The sequence below is a fragment of the Coccinella septempunctata genome, chromosome 6, assembly GCF_907165205.1.
Source record: "Coccinella septempunctata chromosome 6, icCocSept1.1, whole genome shotgun sequence".
In the NCBI taxonomy this organism is placed as follows: Eukaryota; Metazoa; Arthropoda; class Insecta; order Coleoptera; family Coccinellidae; genus Coccinella; species Coccinella septempunctata.
Genome location: NC_058194.1, coordinates 17,888,288 through 17,907,385, shown reverse-complemented (window position 1 = coordinate 17,907,385; position 19,098 = coordinate 17,888,288). Strand labels below are relative to the sequence as shown.

At 34.9% G+C, this 19,098-nt stretch overlaps 1 protein-coding gene across 1 annotated transcript in view; it reads left to right on the top strand.

Moving 5' to 3' along the window:
* LOC123315983 (protein O-mannosyl-transferase TMTC1-like) overlaps positions 1–19,098 on the top strand; it is a 443,528-nt gene that overhangs the window by 145,400 nt on the left and 279,030 nt on the right. Inside the window, exon 2 of the mRNA XM_044901893.1 lies at positions 12,690–12,716. The gene's annotated coding sequence lies outside the window, so the exon portion shown is untranslated. The remainder of the gene's footprint in view (positions 1–12,689; positions 12,717–19,098) is intronic.

Sequence of the window (19,098 nt, the reverse complement as noted above, 5' to 3'; positions counted from 1 at the left end):
ATTTTTTCTCTCCATTAAAGGTTCGTAGGGGTTGAAAGTTGTGTATGAACAAAACTGTAATACGTCTAGTTGCAGTAAAGTCCGTTAAAATTTAATACTCCATCAAAATGCTAATCCTCCATTTTTCCCCCCATAAATGACAGTTTTAAATTTTGATGGGGCATCAAATCTTAATGGACTTTCCTGCAACTGGACGATAGTCCACTTTCATTCCGTGATAAATTTCATCAGGTACCATCGTCCCAAAGTAAATGAGCCGTGACAAAGTGCACATACTGAAAACCTCTTTGAAAATTTCTGCACGCCTGTAAAGAAGATACAAAGACCTTGCCAAAGAAGTACCACATGACCCAATTCAAAAAATTTAGAGGGTTGATGGGGATGGCATAGGGTCCACAAAAATCCTTGAAAAATGCATAAAAATTTGTTAAAAGTGAACTGTTTCAGGATTTTGTTGCCGAGGATTTTTCTTCTGAGACAATGGATTTGTTCTGTATATATTCTAATTTTTATATGTTTACTAGGTAATCTTGATGAGATTGGGTGATCAAAAACTATAAAGTATGAATGAATTGGTTTCAATTATCATTTGCAGAAACAATGATATTAAAATTTACTTAGGTATAGTGCCGAGTTCTGCGTGCGACACTGTATTGTTTTATTTTTATGGACTATCTCTGCTGGGTCCACAGCAAATTGCGGTATAAAATATAGTTTTTTTTAGGAGATTAGGGAGAATGCCACAGCCTTTGTAAAGTATGTTGGAAAAGAAGAACCTTGAGTCCTTTTTCATTAATATCCGAAATATCTAGATATTGTTTCGTTTACTCATATTGCTTTCTTTCTTTCAAGAACTGCTGACGCTGACATATTTTTGATAAAATCTAGGGATATGTAATTCAAATAGCAGCCCCTGGTGTCTTATACTGTCGGAGGCTTTCTGAATGAGCAAGTAAAAGAGCGCTATTTCAAGAATGTGAAACGCTTCACAATTTTTCTACAACATTGGTGATGTTTTTATCTTGACCCTACAAAACCTACGACGATGCACCAAAGTGCGTTACCTAGTATTCTTCAACTCTTTTTTGTTAGTGTGTTTTCTCACAAAGAAAAAGCCCTAAAGGGTTTTCGTTTCCTTTGATTTCATACACAACACAACAAACACTCTATTGTTCTTGTTTATCTTGTTATGAGGACTTCGTATACCATTTCTGAAACTGTGACATTGGGATTCCGTAGCTCAAAGGCCGCTTGAGTAACAGATTGTACTGTCATATCGTGTGGAAACCTCTGTTGAAATGAATCGAGAGGTGGACATCTCCCTATTGCGTTTATTTCGCTTGAAAGATGCCAGGGTGAATACCCAAAGAGTCTGAAAAATGCTATTTCATTCCTCGTATTCTTCTCAAAACTACGTTCATAAACCTTGTGCTCCTATATTCCTTATCTTGCTCAAGATGGCAATGAATAGCCTACTCAGTGCGGATGGTTTTATCTATAGGTAGATTGGCAGATGTGATCTATTCGAATAAGTATAACCACATCCCCCTTATTCCTGTTTACCCAATGTTTTGGTCTCTTTGTTTCTGGTTATAGCTTCATATGCCGTTATCAGGGCAGCAGTGAAACATATTTATAGATGCATTGTAGTTTATCTAGGATTTTCCTAGTACAATTTCGTTCTGCCTTAGGCCCGTAAGATTAATGGCAGTTTAAACCAAAAATGAGGGTTTAAACTTTGGATAACGATTATTTCTTAAGATCAAACATAGTTAATCCATCAAGGATGGTTTAAACTATCGATTAGTTTAAACCTTCGGGACGGTAGGTTTAAACCATCAATAAGGGATTAAACCCTATATATTCTATGAAATTATTTTCTACCTGCTTCTTTGAAATTACGAACTCTCTTTTGACTCATATTCACTTAACACTTTATTCACAGCACTTTACAAACTTTTGAATTTCAAATTTGACCTCACACCTCAATGATACAACAATAATAATGCTGATACAAAGATTACAGCAAAACACTATAAATAAATAAACTGATCGCTGCAGTCTGACAGAAGCACTGAACCAAATATCAACACAGAAAACTAAAAAATAAAAACCAATGAGTCGAAATTAGTTCTAATAGACAACTATTTTGACAACTGCGCAGGATTAGTTAATCTTTTCTTATTTTGAACTTGATCTTAACACGATGGTTTAAACCATAGATTAACTTTAATCGGAGATTTCTTAATCGGAAGTTTAAACTACGATTGATCTTACGGGCCTTAGTGTACCAAGCTACACGCTCACTATCATGGTGGTCACTCTTCACTCTTCTCCAATGGTTGGGTTTGTCCATCTGAATAAAGGTTGTTGATTTGTTCGATTCAGCTCGAAACATTTGTTGATATCAATATCGATGAGTGCTACCATCTGAATCCATTATGTTTAGTATGTGTTGGTTTTGCCCCTTTTTTGGGCTATTCGTTAGAAGATACCGTGTGCTGTCACGGTAATTGTGTTCGATGTCTACTTGAATAGCGAAGGCGGAAGTTATTATTCCTCAACCGTGATCATATAACAAAAGCTTCACCACCCCATTTCTCTGCTGGTTTCATTCTCCTGGAAAAACAATAAACCCCGTGTTAATCCGAGAAATGTGACACGGACTACAATTCCAGAACGGCGAAATTATGAACTACGCTCTCCTATGCGTGTTTCCAAATATCCGAATGCTGGTATATATTTACCCTTTGAAGCTTACCTGCGATTTGGGCCTCGCTCCTGTATTTTATGGGCAAACTAATCGGAGTTAATGTGACCATAGTTGAAATAATTTCTGGCTTAGGCTTGGGATCAAACATAGGGCACGAAACACCATTGTTGTTTATCTCTTTTACGGCATAGTGTTATCTTCCGTGAATAATAATAATCAATTTGGGAACTATAGGATGCGAATGTGTTTTGTTCAGTCATTTCGCCTGATGTAGGGGTCTGAAAACGCATGTCCGTTAGCCCGTTTGTCACTTATATAGAAGCTGTCACACTGCGTATGAATCACAATTGAAACAAGGGCAGCTTCCTTTATCAGCCTTGTGGGATGTATAGGTGAAGTAAAGGAGACCTTAAAATCTACATTGACATCTAATGGCAATAACATCTACGTACTGTGGAAAGTATACTGATGAGCAAATTCATAATAAATTTGCTCAAGCAAGACTGTTTTAAAATATTACAATTATACACGGTGTATTTGAAGGTGAGGCTTTTTTCAACAGAAGGTAGGACTGGTCAAAATGAAGCGTTTTACCAAAAATCACCTATTCAAGACTTTCAAAATAACAAAGTTGAAAAAAAAAATTGAAAATGATTACTGAAGTAGATCCTAATACTACCCTAGACAGTTTGTTAGCTGAATTATTGCAAAGTAGTGGGATAAAACTCATCTCCTGATTCGACCATGTGGTTTCGTTTAGGATATTGGCTCGTTCGATATTTACGTGGTAATGAAAATGGAAACTCAGGATTGCCGAACTTTTCTCATTATTTTTTAGTAACTTACACGATTTTTATGAAATGGCCCATTTCGATACCAACTGACCGAAGAGACTTAAAAAATAAAATTCGTTTAAATTATTCACCTAAAAATGGGATGAAATGGGGAAATATCATAGCACTTTTTCAACATAACTAACATTAGCACTTTCAAGAAACTGCCTCGATTTACTAAATTTTTTTCACCCTAAATTGCACGATACAACAAGTATGATTTTCTCAAAAGTGGCCTGATGCATCTAATCCGATGAACTTGGTACTGAACCATTTCATTGTCTAGCCATATGTCTGTGTTTTGTTTCGTTTTTGCGATGCCGAATTCACCTTCCACAATCCCGTACTTGAAATTCAATGAAATTTTGTCGGAGTTCTATGGGTTGTATCTCAGCCATCTTGGATCTTTTATAAAAACAATTTTTGGTGAAACGATTTATATTGATGAGTTCTACCTCCTGTCAAAAAAGGCCTAAACTCTGAAAACACATATGTTACTAGCAATGTGTTCAATTTCAGATATTCTATACATTCGAAAAGGTACCACTTTCAGTATCTCGACCTCCATGCAAAATCATAAAAAAGGCACAAACAGACATGCAATGAAACATGGAAAAATCAAACTGTTTTCACTATAATGTTTTCCATTATTTTTCAGACAAAACCGTGACCTTTTTTTAAATTCTGCCTTCAAGTTTATCAAAGCATCAACTAGAATTTTTCGGCATGTTGTGCGTATCCTTACTTTCAATTCTTGTATATTTGGGAGATATGCTACATACACAACCGTCTTCCCCATCGACCATCGAATGTCCCCAGAGAAAAAAATCTAAGGGTGTCAAGTTTGGGGAGCGTAGTGGCCATTCAACTGGCCCTCTTCTACCACTCCATTCCTCTTGGAGGTGATCTCTGAGCCAGAATGGTGTCATTAGCATCTTTTTCCTCATGTTTCTGGATATTCCATGGATATTTTTCCTAACATTGCTAATCGAAAATTGTATGCATCTGAGCTCGCCATTTCTTTAACTGAAACACTGAATAATATGATTTCTACTAGCATGGGTTCATGAGTTATTCAACCACGTCATATCCGAGTAGCGTCTTCAGGTGGTTTGAGGTAATTTTTCAACAAGTGGTGAGGATATGAATTCATTGCCGTAATTTTTTTGTGTCGACTATAGACTAAAAAGGATTATTAACTTCCACTCCACGAAAATTCCTTAAAAAAAGTTATAATTTTTTTAAATTGTTATATTGTACGAATGCATAAAACTGATTAATGTGGATAATGAATCCTCCATTAATATAAACTGAAACGAAAGCTCTGCGTTATTCGAAATATGGAAGCCCTGTTAAAGTTTCTTCGAAACTGGATCCAACAAGATGATAGTGTACAACATAAATGATCAAATAATGTCGAGTTCTGTGAAGTTCTTGAATACTAAGCGTTTCAGCCTCGCCTCAAGTCTTATCCGTAACATATTCATTAATATCCACTTTATATTCAAATAAAATTTACAGCGAATTGCTTTCCGGAACGGGTTAATTACATGTAAAATATATAAAGAAGATGTACACGTGGTATGAAGTTGATTGTTTCAGGAGAATTTGTCTCAAGATGGAAGAGGGGAGAAACTGTTTTCAGCAGTGTCGTTAATAGAGAAAGTATAGAGGGTAATTATTGATGAACGTGGTCCATTTATCTTCAGGATGCTATGCTATGGAATGTAGATTTTTTAGTGGTAATTGTACCTATAGTTTTGGTGACCTCAGCTATGTTTTCTTCAAAACTTTTTTTTTAAATAACAAACAATTAACAAAAATTACTTATTTCCGTTTATTTTCATCAATATTAAGAGAATCTCTGAACTGCAATGTGATTCAATTCTCGTTTTTTGAAAATATTCATAGAAATTCATTTCATGTCAATTTGGCCTGAACCAAATAGTTAATGATTTTTCACACGAATAACTAAGGATTGTTCTACTACAGATCATTTTGTTGTGAACTCAACCATACTGTAAAGCAAACTGTATCATTGCAAACTATCGAATGATTCAAATCTTCAGGAGAAACCAAGGAAGATGATCCATAACATACTTTGCTACAGAAAGTAAGATGTTATCCCATTTCATAGTTGAATTAAAGTGAATTGGAATAAAGGTAGTAGGTACAGATGAGTTAATTCATTCTTTAATTTCCCTTAATAGTGGAAATAAACATGCAGAATAAATAAGGGTAAAAAATTCTCCAAAAAGAAAGAAAAGACCAATTTTTATAATTGGGAATTTTCAATAGAATCCAGTCAAATGTAGAAATATTATAAAATATTATTAAAAGGTAAAACGGAAGCGGAAAGAAAATATTTCTGTGTATTTAAAAGGTTTTTCACCGAGTGATGATGAGTTATCGGTAATGTATAAGTAATTGAATTTGGAAACAGACTTTTGAGTAGTGGAATGGAAATTGCGTAGGATTTCAATAGTTACTTCATAAAAAGCATTGGTAATATACATAGTATGAGTTTATCATTGCCGATAAGGTTATGAAGATGATCAAAACAATCAGACTGGCAGAAACTACTGTCCGAGTATATACTGATGTTTTTTTTTATAGCCCCCGTCTTTATACGAGAACTCCTTAAGTTATATCCTTCTTCTTTTTCCATTTCAACCCTGTGCCCCACGTTGGTCGCCAGATGTAACAGATGGGTTCTCACACAGGGGTGGTTTTCAAGAAGACTCTTACTACTGTGTTTATTTATTTTCATTCAGATGAAGTGTTTCGAAAATTTAGAAAGAGTAGGATCTAAATCTCCAACCAGGATAATCTTCTCTCATAAGAGAAGGATTCATTCCACTTACACACGACGCAGTTAAAATCTTAATTAACGTGTCTTGCTTATATTCAGCATGCTGATTGCCCCCTCTCACAAAGAGACATGCACCCGGCCATCGACATTCACCCTGATTAATTTGAAAATGAAAATAATAGGTACCAATTCTTGTTACAATACCTAACATGCTGACATCGAAAGAGAGTAGCGATAAACCGATTTCAGTCTTATTTGAGGTCGTCAGTACCGCATTACTCAACCAACGTTGCCAACCAAATGAAGCACAGGAGCTTTTCTTCCATTCAAGTAGCCGCATCGAAGTAGTTACTGAATATAACGATGCAAAGATCTAAGCTTTCTCATACATGGCTACTGCGATGCAACTACTGGATTTCTACAAATAGCCTGCTTCATTTGATCAGCATCGTTGGTTGATTTATTTTATTTTATTATGTTATTTTCATTATAAAATTAATATAAACAAATTTCGAATCACATGGATGATAGCTTATAAAACATTCATTTAGATCTTCCCTTTTCGGCTAATGAGAAATATCTTTCTAGTGGAGTATTCCTTATTTTCCGTTTCAATCATTCATTGCCAGAGCACTTCGAGCTGTTGATATTCCTTTGATGTATGATCTGATGGAGGCCGTGGAGGGTTTCAGTAAATATCCGGCAAGACCTTTGCTGAAAGATCCACACTTTCAGTAAAATGTATTATCAACACTAGGAAAAAAGCAGTTCCACTTTACTGTACCCTAATCCGAAATAATTCAACACCAGGGACCAAAGTAGCACTTGAAATAGGTTTTCCTTATCAGGCGAATGAAGAATTCTAGATTCTCCGTAGATCCTCTGCGTCCTAAAACACGGAATTATACATTCCGCCGGATGTGTTCCAAAAGGAAAAACGTGTAAAGAGTCGACGTGGGAATAATGACTTTTTGGTCTTCTGGCATCCCGAAGTCACCGTACAATTTTCTCAGAATATTCCCGAGAGGTCAAGGTCCATATCGTAAGAATTATATTCCAACTGCGTCCCCATATCTGGCGCCTGTTGAGCTGAAGTCTGAGTATAAGTGACACCATTCTTGTGTTTAATTCTGCGGAATAACGTATAAAAGTTATTCACCCCTCATGGTCACGGTTGGTTCTCTCTTATTGCCAACAATTTATTCGGATGATACGAGGGACAAGACATTTTTATGTTAAGTGTTGCGTAGAGAAAGTCCATGGCTAGTCCAGTTAATGATGATTCTTTCTAGTATCTTTAAAAAAGGGTGAGGTTTGTGATAATGAGTAAAAGACTATTTACCATTAGAGGGTAGCTGGTAAAGGAGAAGTTGAATGATATATAATCATCACTCATATCATTAAAACATTCATCAACTGAATAGTAACATTTTTGAAATAATGAAACTTTTTACTCCCTTGAAAGACAAATTCATCGATAGTTTCTTCCCTTATATGTACAATTTGAACTTACTCTTTATGACGATCATGGATTTATATTGTAGATCAAGCCCAAGATACGTTTTTGGAAAATGAAAACCCATTTCCCGTTATTATAAAATGATACGATAATATTATAGATGGCTAAATCCTGAGCTGTATAGATATTGATCAATGATGACAAAGAACACTATTCATAGCGAAAAAATGAGGTTACTCTTGAATCTCATAAAATAATCTGAAATAAACTCGCACAATATCTGAAGCTCTACATAAGAAGGAGTCCTTACATCAAATAATATGTGAACAAAATGTGAATAATGTATTTTTCATACTCATAGTAAGGTCATTGATGAAAAGTACGAACAACAGAGGACTAAGTGCAGATCCGTGTGGTACTCCTACTTCCAACGTGTCCAACTTCAAAAGGCCCTCGGAGGATCAAGAAACAATACAGTGACATAAAACTGTCATAAATACATTCCTATATGTATTCAATCAATTGAATAGCTGCCTTAAGAAGAAGTTCATCATCTACCTACCTACGTAGTCATATTTTTTTATGAAAACGATATTCACATTGAACTAAACATCTCTTATAGATATGAGACATAATTAAAAGGTATCAAAATAATTATTCTGAAATTCTCTATGGTTTTCACTTCCAGTCTCTGAAACAAATCAATTAAAAAACTGAAATAATCTATCTGCTCCTGCATAAATTCTTGCACTTATTTGTCAAGAGCAAATCAAATGGAAAATGTTTTTGCCTGACGATGAACGAAAAATGGGGCTTTTTGGTAAAACTTCGTTACGTTTCGGAGATTATATCAACATTGTAGTTTGTCTATTTCAGAAGATGCAGAATCCTTCCAGATTAAATTTCAATCGATAAATTTTGCAGTTGATTGCCTGTATTTTTTATTCGTTAGCAACGTATTATAATACTTTTTTCTGTGGAATATAACGAGAAGGAGCCAACTGGAATAAGGATCACAAAATTGAATGAGTATATTGAAAATTTATGAGAGTAGGTACATTCAAGAGTTTGATTCCCACTAATTGGAATTTCTGTCCGGATAAAAATATGTATTTGAAGCAGAGGTGGATATTTCCAACAACTCCTTCAATTTCTGTTGTTTCAGCAGAATAAATAATAACAAATCGAGCCCAATGTTGATTTTTAGTATTGATATTGTTTCAAGAGAATGATGCCTCTATTGATTGCAGATTCAACAATTCCTGAAAAATACTGTTCTCATTTCAATAGCATAATATCTATTATCACAAAAAGTCCAATTTTTTCAATATTATCGATTTCCTGGAATTTTGTCATCGTGAATACAATCATATACCTTCATGAAAGGAGAAACCATTGAGACCTAATTACAGTGAAATATAGCTAAGGTTTTCGAACAATCAATTACTATAACACACCAAAAAACCTAACAACAATATGTCATTTCTTTTCTGCGTCAAATGAAGATAACTTGAACTCAAGACTTAACCTCAAGGATTACATCTTTTCAAACAGAAAGTTGATCATTGGACCGTTATAAGATTCTTGATGAGAAATTTTCATGAAAACATTGACCATTAACATTCAAGATTCAAGAATCATGAACTGATTGAAATTATTCAGTTTGAGCAATAGCAAAAGAGTAAGAGACATAACCTCTACGAATACACAATAGAGTTATCTGTTTTGTCACGTTATGAGACTGATTTTTTTGTATCATGTTCTAGTATTTGTGAAGCACAATTAATACATGTGTTTTTCTTAATTTTCTTGGCACAAAAATTCTTATTGGAAAAAGAAATGGTGGAGACCTTATTCAGTAGTTATCGAATCTCGTAAAAATTAGAATTATTTATATTGCGCAATTTGTAAAAGCTGTAATAGAAATATAAATTCTGTGGGAATTTTCATAAGGTACATCCTTTGAAATACAGGCGTATTAGACGGATATCTGTTTCCACAGAAATCAGAAAGAATTGCTGAAATTATTCACATCGATCATAAAGTGACCCTACAACAGTCATTTGTTGGCATGGAGTTTTTATTACGATCTACTCAAGTTGATTCAGAGTTGGTGCCTTTGTCACAATTTAAGTGATAGATAATCATCATTACCGTTCGGAAAACGAACGAAATCAATTAACAAAGCTATTTCAATCCGCCATCTACATGAGAACGCATTTAAATATTTCGATCGAACTCCGGAAATTACGAACATCGTTATTCATGCATGCCGAATGAATTAATAAATTATCACAACTAGATTACTCGACACAAATGGTTATCATTTCGAGGGCATGTAGAATTCCATCAAGTCACCAAAAATGTACAATCAAATAATTCCATTTCCAACATCAATTATATTAAATGTCCCTCTCGCACTAATTATTTCATTTCGTTCAGATTGACAGAGGTTACTTCATGTGAGCCACTTATGCCAGGTTTCTGAGCTTCATTTATCGGAAGTTTGTCTTTTCGATGAACTTAATGGACCGATAACTAGTAATTACAGTTGGTGAGGCCCGCTGGGAAAACAAAAAATCCCAATAGCTTTGGATTAAGTTAACCCGTCGACGATGGCGTATACTAGTTGACGTTCCTGTTCACAGTCAGTTTACCTCAGTCTTTTAGTAGTGACTATTATTGAAAGGATAGTGGATTGATAAATCTCTATAAATCCACCAGTTACCTGATGGATTGAAGTCAAAACATTGAAGGCGACTTTAAAAAAATCACACAAAAGTAATGACTCTTTATCCATTCGTCGTAGTTATAATCAAAGATTATAGAGTACAAAGATAGGAAACATATCCCTAGTACTAAGAACTGACTACATTTTAGCCAGTGAAAACACATTCGACAATGAGATGGTGCTGAAAACGTAGGTACCTACTGTCAATACAGAAAAACTGTTCAATTACAGTTTTCTGTCTTATAATTGTGGGGCGCGAAATTCGAATTCTATTCCTTGTATTGAATTTCAATATAGACTTTGCTGAAACCAGAAAACATACATCCTGAGCGACAAAACGAAAGTATAGTTTTGTTTTGTGCTAAGAATGTTAGTTTCATCTGAACATTGTTTGGAATCAATTAATATCAGTGATGTGCAATATTTTCATTTGCAATTCATGAAAAAATTGAAATTATGAACAACGTATAGAGCTTTGACAAGGAGACAAAAGTATATGGTGATCTGATATACGTCGAAGGTGTTATTTCTTTGCAAAACGTTGTTTTCAATTTAAAAACTTATTTGAATTTGTACAATTAATATCAGAAATCAATATAAACCATAATATTCTATAGACCATCAAATATATACATTTCAGTTACTAACACATTAGTCACAGAATAATTGTCAGAACCACAATTAAAAAAACCTTACAGAGGTTTAATACTTACAAGACCTGTATGTTAGCACGTCAGTACAGTTTCTTTATCTTTTTTTATGATTTCTTTATAGTATGGTCTCTTTATGACAAAAGATACAAATGGACGAATGAATGAACAAATCGAAATTAATACAACCTTTGCGTTTCTGAATAAATTAAGGGAGTTGCAATTGAGAATCTTCGAATAGACATTATAAGAGTTATATTCCCCTAAATGGGAACTTCATGCAAGGGATGCTTCCTGCATACAACAATTTACGTGGATGAACAGTCAATTGACTTGCAGTAAAATGTTCACTGCACATGCTGTAGTCGGTAGTATTTGCAGGCCTTTACACCCTGAAAATTTTATCCACTAAAAATAAAAATCAATGAACGATCGAGTCACACGTTACAAAGTTCCATACTTACATTTCCATTTTCCTTCGTAAGGAAAAAATCTCTATTTTATGTGATCCACAGTTCTTCACCATGCAATAATTTTCGATAGATATTCAGAGGTTTTCACCAAGAAATTAGACAACAAAGTTCTATAATCTGCAACTAGAACGAGCTGGATAAACAAAAGGCAGTACGAGAATCAAAACATTCAAAACCACTCTGATCGAATTGGCCACAGATTACAGAGTAGAAAATTACCATCTGAAATCTTACAACATTTCATATGTCTCTGCAAATGGCCCTCGAATTAATATTTTAACCAGTCATATGGTCTTAGAAACACACATGAAACACAGATGGTGCTCATATCCCTTCGTCGCTTCGTTTCCCACCTTTCTACTCTATAATCTTGATTTATAACTAGATGATAATTATTGAATGAATTGAAACCGCTCATTAGGATTTAAAAAGCAACCTCGGTTAACTCCACTCAATTCTCCATCTGATAAACAATTATACGTCAATAACAAAATCTGCTTTGTGGTCGTTGAAATTTCGAATTTCATCAACACAAGACTTGCTCTTTCTATGTATCACATTAAGCTCTACGATGAATTTTCTGGATGATACGCTTATCGAAAAATCCCGAAAAAGATGGGGTCACTTAAAAATTCATCAGGACCAGACGGCTGCACTGAAGTCCACGAAATTTTGAGACTCATCACAAAGAAGAGTTGCACTTTTTGAATATTCATCACTTTTAGCTCTACGATCATTTTTCTGGGACAAAATTCTTGAAGACCAAATGACGTCGATGAGATTTGTAGATTTATTAAAGAAAGTTGCTCTTCTAGAATATGTATCACTTTCAGTTATCCGATGATTTTTCTGGGAAATACGCGTGTCGATATTTGACCTTCGAAAAATTGCGAAAAAGATTTGGTCTGTTGAAAATTCATCGAGGCCAAACAATTGAATTGAGGTCGATGAAATTCAAAGATTAATTATGAAAATTTGACTTTTACTAGGGTTTTACTCATTCCATTTTTTTTTTCAGGCGGAGTGATTGCAGTGGTGCAACTTGGTGAGTACCTCATGTCCATTTGATATTCTTTAGCCAAATTTTTTATGTATAATTGTCGGAATTTCGAAGCTAAAAATTTCTTTTTTAAAAAAGATACAATTTAATACATTGGAGTAGAGAAACTCGCGAGAACTCTCTGGCATCTCTTCGACAAATAGAGAAGAAGCCATTACTCATGGATAACATAAACATTTTGAAACGGCAACTCATTTTATGAGTAGTCTAAATCGAGGGAAACTATTAGGTACTGGTCGGTATTGGTCAATATTTCTTGATATTTCCTATAGGCTTCTAAATCCAACATGTGAAACCCAAATAATAAAGGAAACGGTTTAGTGTGGAAATTTTGCTTCTTCTACTTAGTTGGTCTTTATTGATTCAATTTGAGATACAGATAAGAGGCAAGTTGGTCCCAGTTTCTACCGACCGGCAATCTATTTCATATGTTTATTGTCCATTTATTGGCATCCTGCCTTTCCACTCGACTGACTTACCTCCACTTCAACCTTTCATTGCTCCGGTTTCTTATGGCTTTATTGGCAATTTTTTTAACGTTCTGCTTTTTTCGGTGTCCAAGTGTGATTTTCCATCATATATGATTACAGCACTTTTTATCTCCATCGTTATCTTCTGTTTATCATCGCTGAAATTTAGCTTCACTCATCAAATCAACTGGTGACTATTATTCCTATTATGATCTTGGTGCCGTTTAAATTTTTTTGTTCTGCCAGCAGGGACTCTACATAGAGTTGCACCATAGCACTCTTTTTTTTCAATCGTTACCGCTTATCAGTACACGTATCATAAGCAAAGCGAAGATGGTTCAAGTAAACAACATCCACATTTTTTTATACCCCATCGCTACTTCCATCCTCAGATTCGCTGACCTCATTGTCTTTTGCTGGATGCTTTTCTTGTTTGTTGTCTTCTTAGCTCTTGATTCTGAAAGACTTGCCTCTGGTGTCTGTTTTCATAGGCGTGCTGATGCTGGATTTCTCTAACTCATCCGAATATGAACCCTGTCCCATAAAAGGACCACGTAAGGTACCTATATTACAAACATTTCATGTGATTCTTCAAAAGCATCTAATTTCAGTGTTGGTTTTGGAATATCGACTACTGGTCACTATTCAAACATACTCACACATCAACTATCCAGATTTAAACATAGACGTTAGCAAATACCACAAAAACATTTACCATGAAACAATTTTGAAATACACAAATAAACTTATCGTCACCTGTTTCTACAGAGACACAATCGAGGCTATGCGCATGTACACAGAAATGTTTGAGAGTCTAATGGAAGTGCTTCAGTACGGAATTCATAAATATCGCGCATGCTCTGGTGGAAATATATTGGGCCCATAATATGTGCAGAGTTCATATTCGGATCACTTCCTCTGTTATCTCCTTGAGTTATTCCCCTGGTTGTATTGGAATTTGATATATAACTCACTCACAATAGTAGGTTGAATCCAAACACTCGCCAATAGAACTGGTAAGCTTGATTTTGAATCCCAGACACTTCCAGGTTGCTATGGGTCAATACCTAATGTGACAACTTCAAAACTGAACTCAATCAATAGTTAATTGGAGAATCTCTCAAACTTTATATTGTGATATGAAAAACTGACAGCTATTCCTCCACCGACTGTTCAACCAATGAAATGTGCACAACAATCTCGCGGAAAAGAAACGTTCCCGAAAATCCGAATCCGGAACTTTCGCACTTAACTAGAGAAAGGTTTCTCAGAAAATTTGCAACGTTACTACGACTTTATATTGAATTTAGTTTTCCAAATCCCGGACTCTCACTGCCTCCAAAATCTCCATAGAATCATCCCTCGAGACTCAAGTTTGGAAATATTGAAAAGGCTTTCACAAACAGATTCTGGAAGATTTTCATGTATTCGGGACTTATATCTGGGACTCAGGGATACACACCCCGAAGCGACATCTTATATTATCATAAAGCGATCCAGGCCCTGGAAGTTCCGAATTAGTTTAAGTCTGATTTCATTGTGACGGCCCGTGGGACTTCACGTCAAGCGTACACTCGCATAGCAGTGACAGATTGTTGATACGCTGTAATGTCCTAACCTAAATCTAATTTGGCGGTTTGTACATCGGGTGGTTTATAGTTTGTTCTATCGGGATAGATTCGACTCTGGCTGGCGATTACGTATTGATCATGCCGCAACTGTAATCCTTGAAATTACAGGGTTGCTCATATCGATCGATACGTTTGTAGACGGAATAATTAATCAACTCATCACAATCTCGAATTGCTTTACCGTTATGGATGGAGGAATATATGGACAGCGACAGCGACATATTTTGTTGTTTCTGCTACTGCTTCAGTAATTTAATTTTGATCAGAAATTTACGGGGTCTAAGGTCCTTTGTTACTGTGTCTTTACGTCACCTTAGGCACAGGGGCACAGCACTGATTATTTTAACCCAACTGTGAAGAATGGCCTCTACCCATATCAACAAAAAAAGTCCCTTCCAGCCATTCATATATTGATAAAGATACATTTACACTTAAGAAAATTTCTTTCACTTCTGTTCTCGAATGCTTTCACCATTCAGAGCATGAAAGTTTTCTTAGTAAAAAATATCACTAAGTTTATTAGCCTTAATTTCAAATGTGATAGCTCTGTTTCATAGATTCAATAGTTCTCTATTTTTTGACAATAGATATTTCAATTCAAAAACAGCTTCTTATGAGAAATTTCAAACACATATAATAATATCTCCTGAATCTCTCATTATTATCCAAATCAATTTAAACTAATTTTAATTCACGTTACTGCAGTATATTCAGGTCGACGAAGGAACGTTGACTCGAAATTCATCTGCTTGTTTTTATAGGGTAAGAAGCTGCAGAAGCGTTACACAAACACCGCGTGATTGAAAAAGTTTCTGATAGGTTGCAGAGATTAATACTTGAAAACTAAGAAAAATACCCGTGTCCATCCAACAGAACCTCATTTACTATCAACTCTGAAAAGAGAATCAGAAAGATTGAATTTTCTGTTGACTTTATGTAGGAAATGCACGAAGTTTTTGGTTCGGCGGTTTTCCGATATCTTTTTACTCAGCTGCCGATGATTTTTTATGATATAGAAAATTCGCCTGAATAATATGATATCGATTTAGCTGGACCTTGGTTATGGCATGCCTTTCTTCTCTAGACGTATTTCAAACTCATTGAAACCATTTGAAAAAACAAAAGCTCCTGTTCAAGATTATACAAACATTTCAGTAAAAGAAATGCCTTGTCATTTACTCTAAAATTTCACATTTCTCAGTTCATGTAATATTCAATTGAAGATATGAATACCTATATATGAACATGTGGCCGAGAATTCTTGAAAATCAGAAAGTGAGCTATGAACTTTCTGAGGAATAAATATTTTTCTCATCATTCATCAATAAAGTTTCGAAAGAAAACTTTCGGAGATATTTTATCTGCTTATGTTATCCAGAATATTTCTGCACTCTTAAACTATGTGATTATGGCACTACCATTTCCAAGAAGGAATTTCCACCACTGACCTGTGTGCCACCTCGAAAGGTCAATCATAAACCTCAGGTACTGCCAAGCTGCTGACAGTTGACATATGCAATCTGGCTGCAGCTTCTTGACCTTTTAGGTAATGAACCATCGGATACCCTAACCAATGAATGTGAAGGAGGAGCACAAATTGGTCCCGAACCAAGTTCCTGATAAAGTCTCTGATGATGCAATTACTTGAAGCTTTGAGCATGGCATGGCTGTCTGAAGCTGGTCGATCTTGCAATGTACCAATCTAAGGTGCATTTCCCGAAGAGTCCTCTACAAGTATCTACTAGTATCGTCAGACAGACTTTGCCTAGGGCCTAGAGGAACACGAAATTATTGAGCACTTCCTCTGCGTCACCCAGCTACTGGCAGAGTTAGATTCGACCAGTTCGTTCCACTTAGTCTAACGGACATCATCAGGAAGTGTTTATTTTATATACAACTCTCATTTCCCTCTTAAAAACAGTGGGGTCAAACCTAAAACACTGCTCATGCACTTATTCGTGGTCCACAAAGAACTCACTGGTACAGTGGCAGGTCTGCATAAAAAACATCGGCAAATCTGGTAACTATTTCACCATCATTCTTCAAATTTATTCGAAAAATCGAAAATTGTGAATGAGAAGAAATTAAGAGAGCAGATTGTGTAGCAATTCTGTTTTACTAATACATTCTTTGAGAGCTTGAAACGCAATGAAAATTTCATGTCGCCATACTTATTTCCAGATATCTAAGCACAGAATTATGAATGATTCAAGAATTTCTCTCAATAATACATATATGTGATGAATAAAAGAGAATGAGTTCCACAAACGGAAATAAAGAAGCTTCTGAATGATATTCCTATCGATTCCTCACTCCAAGACATGCGGAAAATAAACTTCGCTATTGAAGCTTTAATACGATAACCCTATTTTCCATTGTCAGAACTTTGCGAGCCAGTTATTCTAGGAAATTCAGAGCGTAATACTCCTCGATGGAAAACAACAACAAAAAGTTTAAATAAGTGAAGATGCGACACCTTCCAGCTGACAAACAACATTTATTTTCGAGATAATCGAGGTAATAAATAGTGATAAATTGTTGAGTGCGAGTCTGCATTCAATTCGTGCCACAATAAGTCACATCGGACAGTCAGGAAAGTTTGGTCGTTTGTCATTCTCAGACTATAGGTATTGCCGGTGAATGTACTGTAGATGGTTATTAATTTTTGGTGTTTTCTTGCTCTGCACGGAATTACACGGTGGCTTCAAATATTTATACACTTCATACATTCTGTGTTTATGATAATGTTGCTTATATAGATTGGTATGAAATTCTGTCTGTAGATCATTGATGTCATGCAATGCAACAACGAGCAACGAAGAAGTTTACAGAGTGTAAATTATTGAAAAAACAATTCAATTTATGATCCCTTGCCAAGAAAGAGTCGGGATGTTTATATTTTTTTTGAGCAGCCCCTGCCTACAAACAGAAAAAAAAATGGGTTGCTCATAATGTCAACATAATACCTGACCCAAGGTGAATTTATGTTCTAAGATAATTGAAGCCTATACGACTCGTACAGATTTTCTTGAGGTCAAAAAAACAACACTTTTTTCCTCCTATACCATTTTTTCCGATTCGGCACTGATAAAAAGAAATAGCCATTTTGAGTTTACATAATGAGCTATGCCACCTGCCATTCCTGAAAAAACTAAATCACCTTCAGAATAACTAGCTAAATCTTTGACACTACACATCTGTGGATTTTTTAAAGGGTTTTATGTTGTATTCAGCCAAAGTGAAAAATTTTTCAAATTTCACAGATAATTTTGAATTTTCAAACATAAAATTACTCGGAAACGGCGCATTACTTTTATTTTACAAAACGGTCAAATATCATTAGATAGCGGCCAACTTAGTTTCAAGAGTTGGGTTCTTTGAATTTTTGGTATTTTCATGGTAAGTAATGGTCATAATCAGAAAACTGGACAACGTGGGTGATATCTTGTGTTCCAAAAAGATTAATCAAATAAATGAAAAACTATATTCCGAAATTCATATAATTGGATAAAACCGTTTGTGAGATGGAACTAAAAATCACATTTTTTTTATAGTTTTTCAACAGCATGTGTCTTTGAAACCGAGGTAAGGGTAAGGGTAAAAAGTGTTTCTTTTGATCTCTAGAATCTACTGTTGAAATATTTGTACGAGTCAAAGTCTCACCCTGTATTTTCTTCTCAAAAACCTCGTCAAAAACCGTTACTTTCAGGAAAAAATTATACTTACAGAGTCTTCTCGCTCCCATGAAATTTCTGCTCAATTCTATTTATTTTCAGTTGCTGAATCTAAGCAAAGCAGCTCTAAAAAAGAAAATGAAAGACAAACAGTAATTTCTGAGACAGATCCAGCTTTCAATTTTGTCGCAAATGTACTGTTTTCGAAACGTTTTTATTTTCTGAACACTATACTATCATATATGAATATTAAAACACTCATGCAAAACAATTCTTTAGTTTAATTCATTTGAACATTCAAGGTTAATTATTATTTTTTTTATCCTTGAAGGAGCGAGAATGATAGATTTCAAGGTGAATTGAAGAAAGATTTTTGCTAACTAGCTGAATATCGGAATCTTGTACAATTCAAATCCATTAGTGAGTTTTAAGTATCTATTGAAAATCAATCACATAAACTTGATGGAAATGGAGGATGAATTTGGTTAAATTGACTTTTATAATATTCAAGCTTATATATGTAATATCCTTCATTAATTTTTATAGAAATTATAATATAATATAATTAAATATTTGAATATTTAAGATTCAG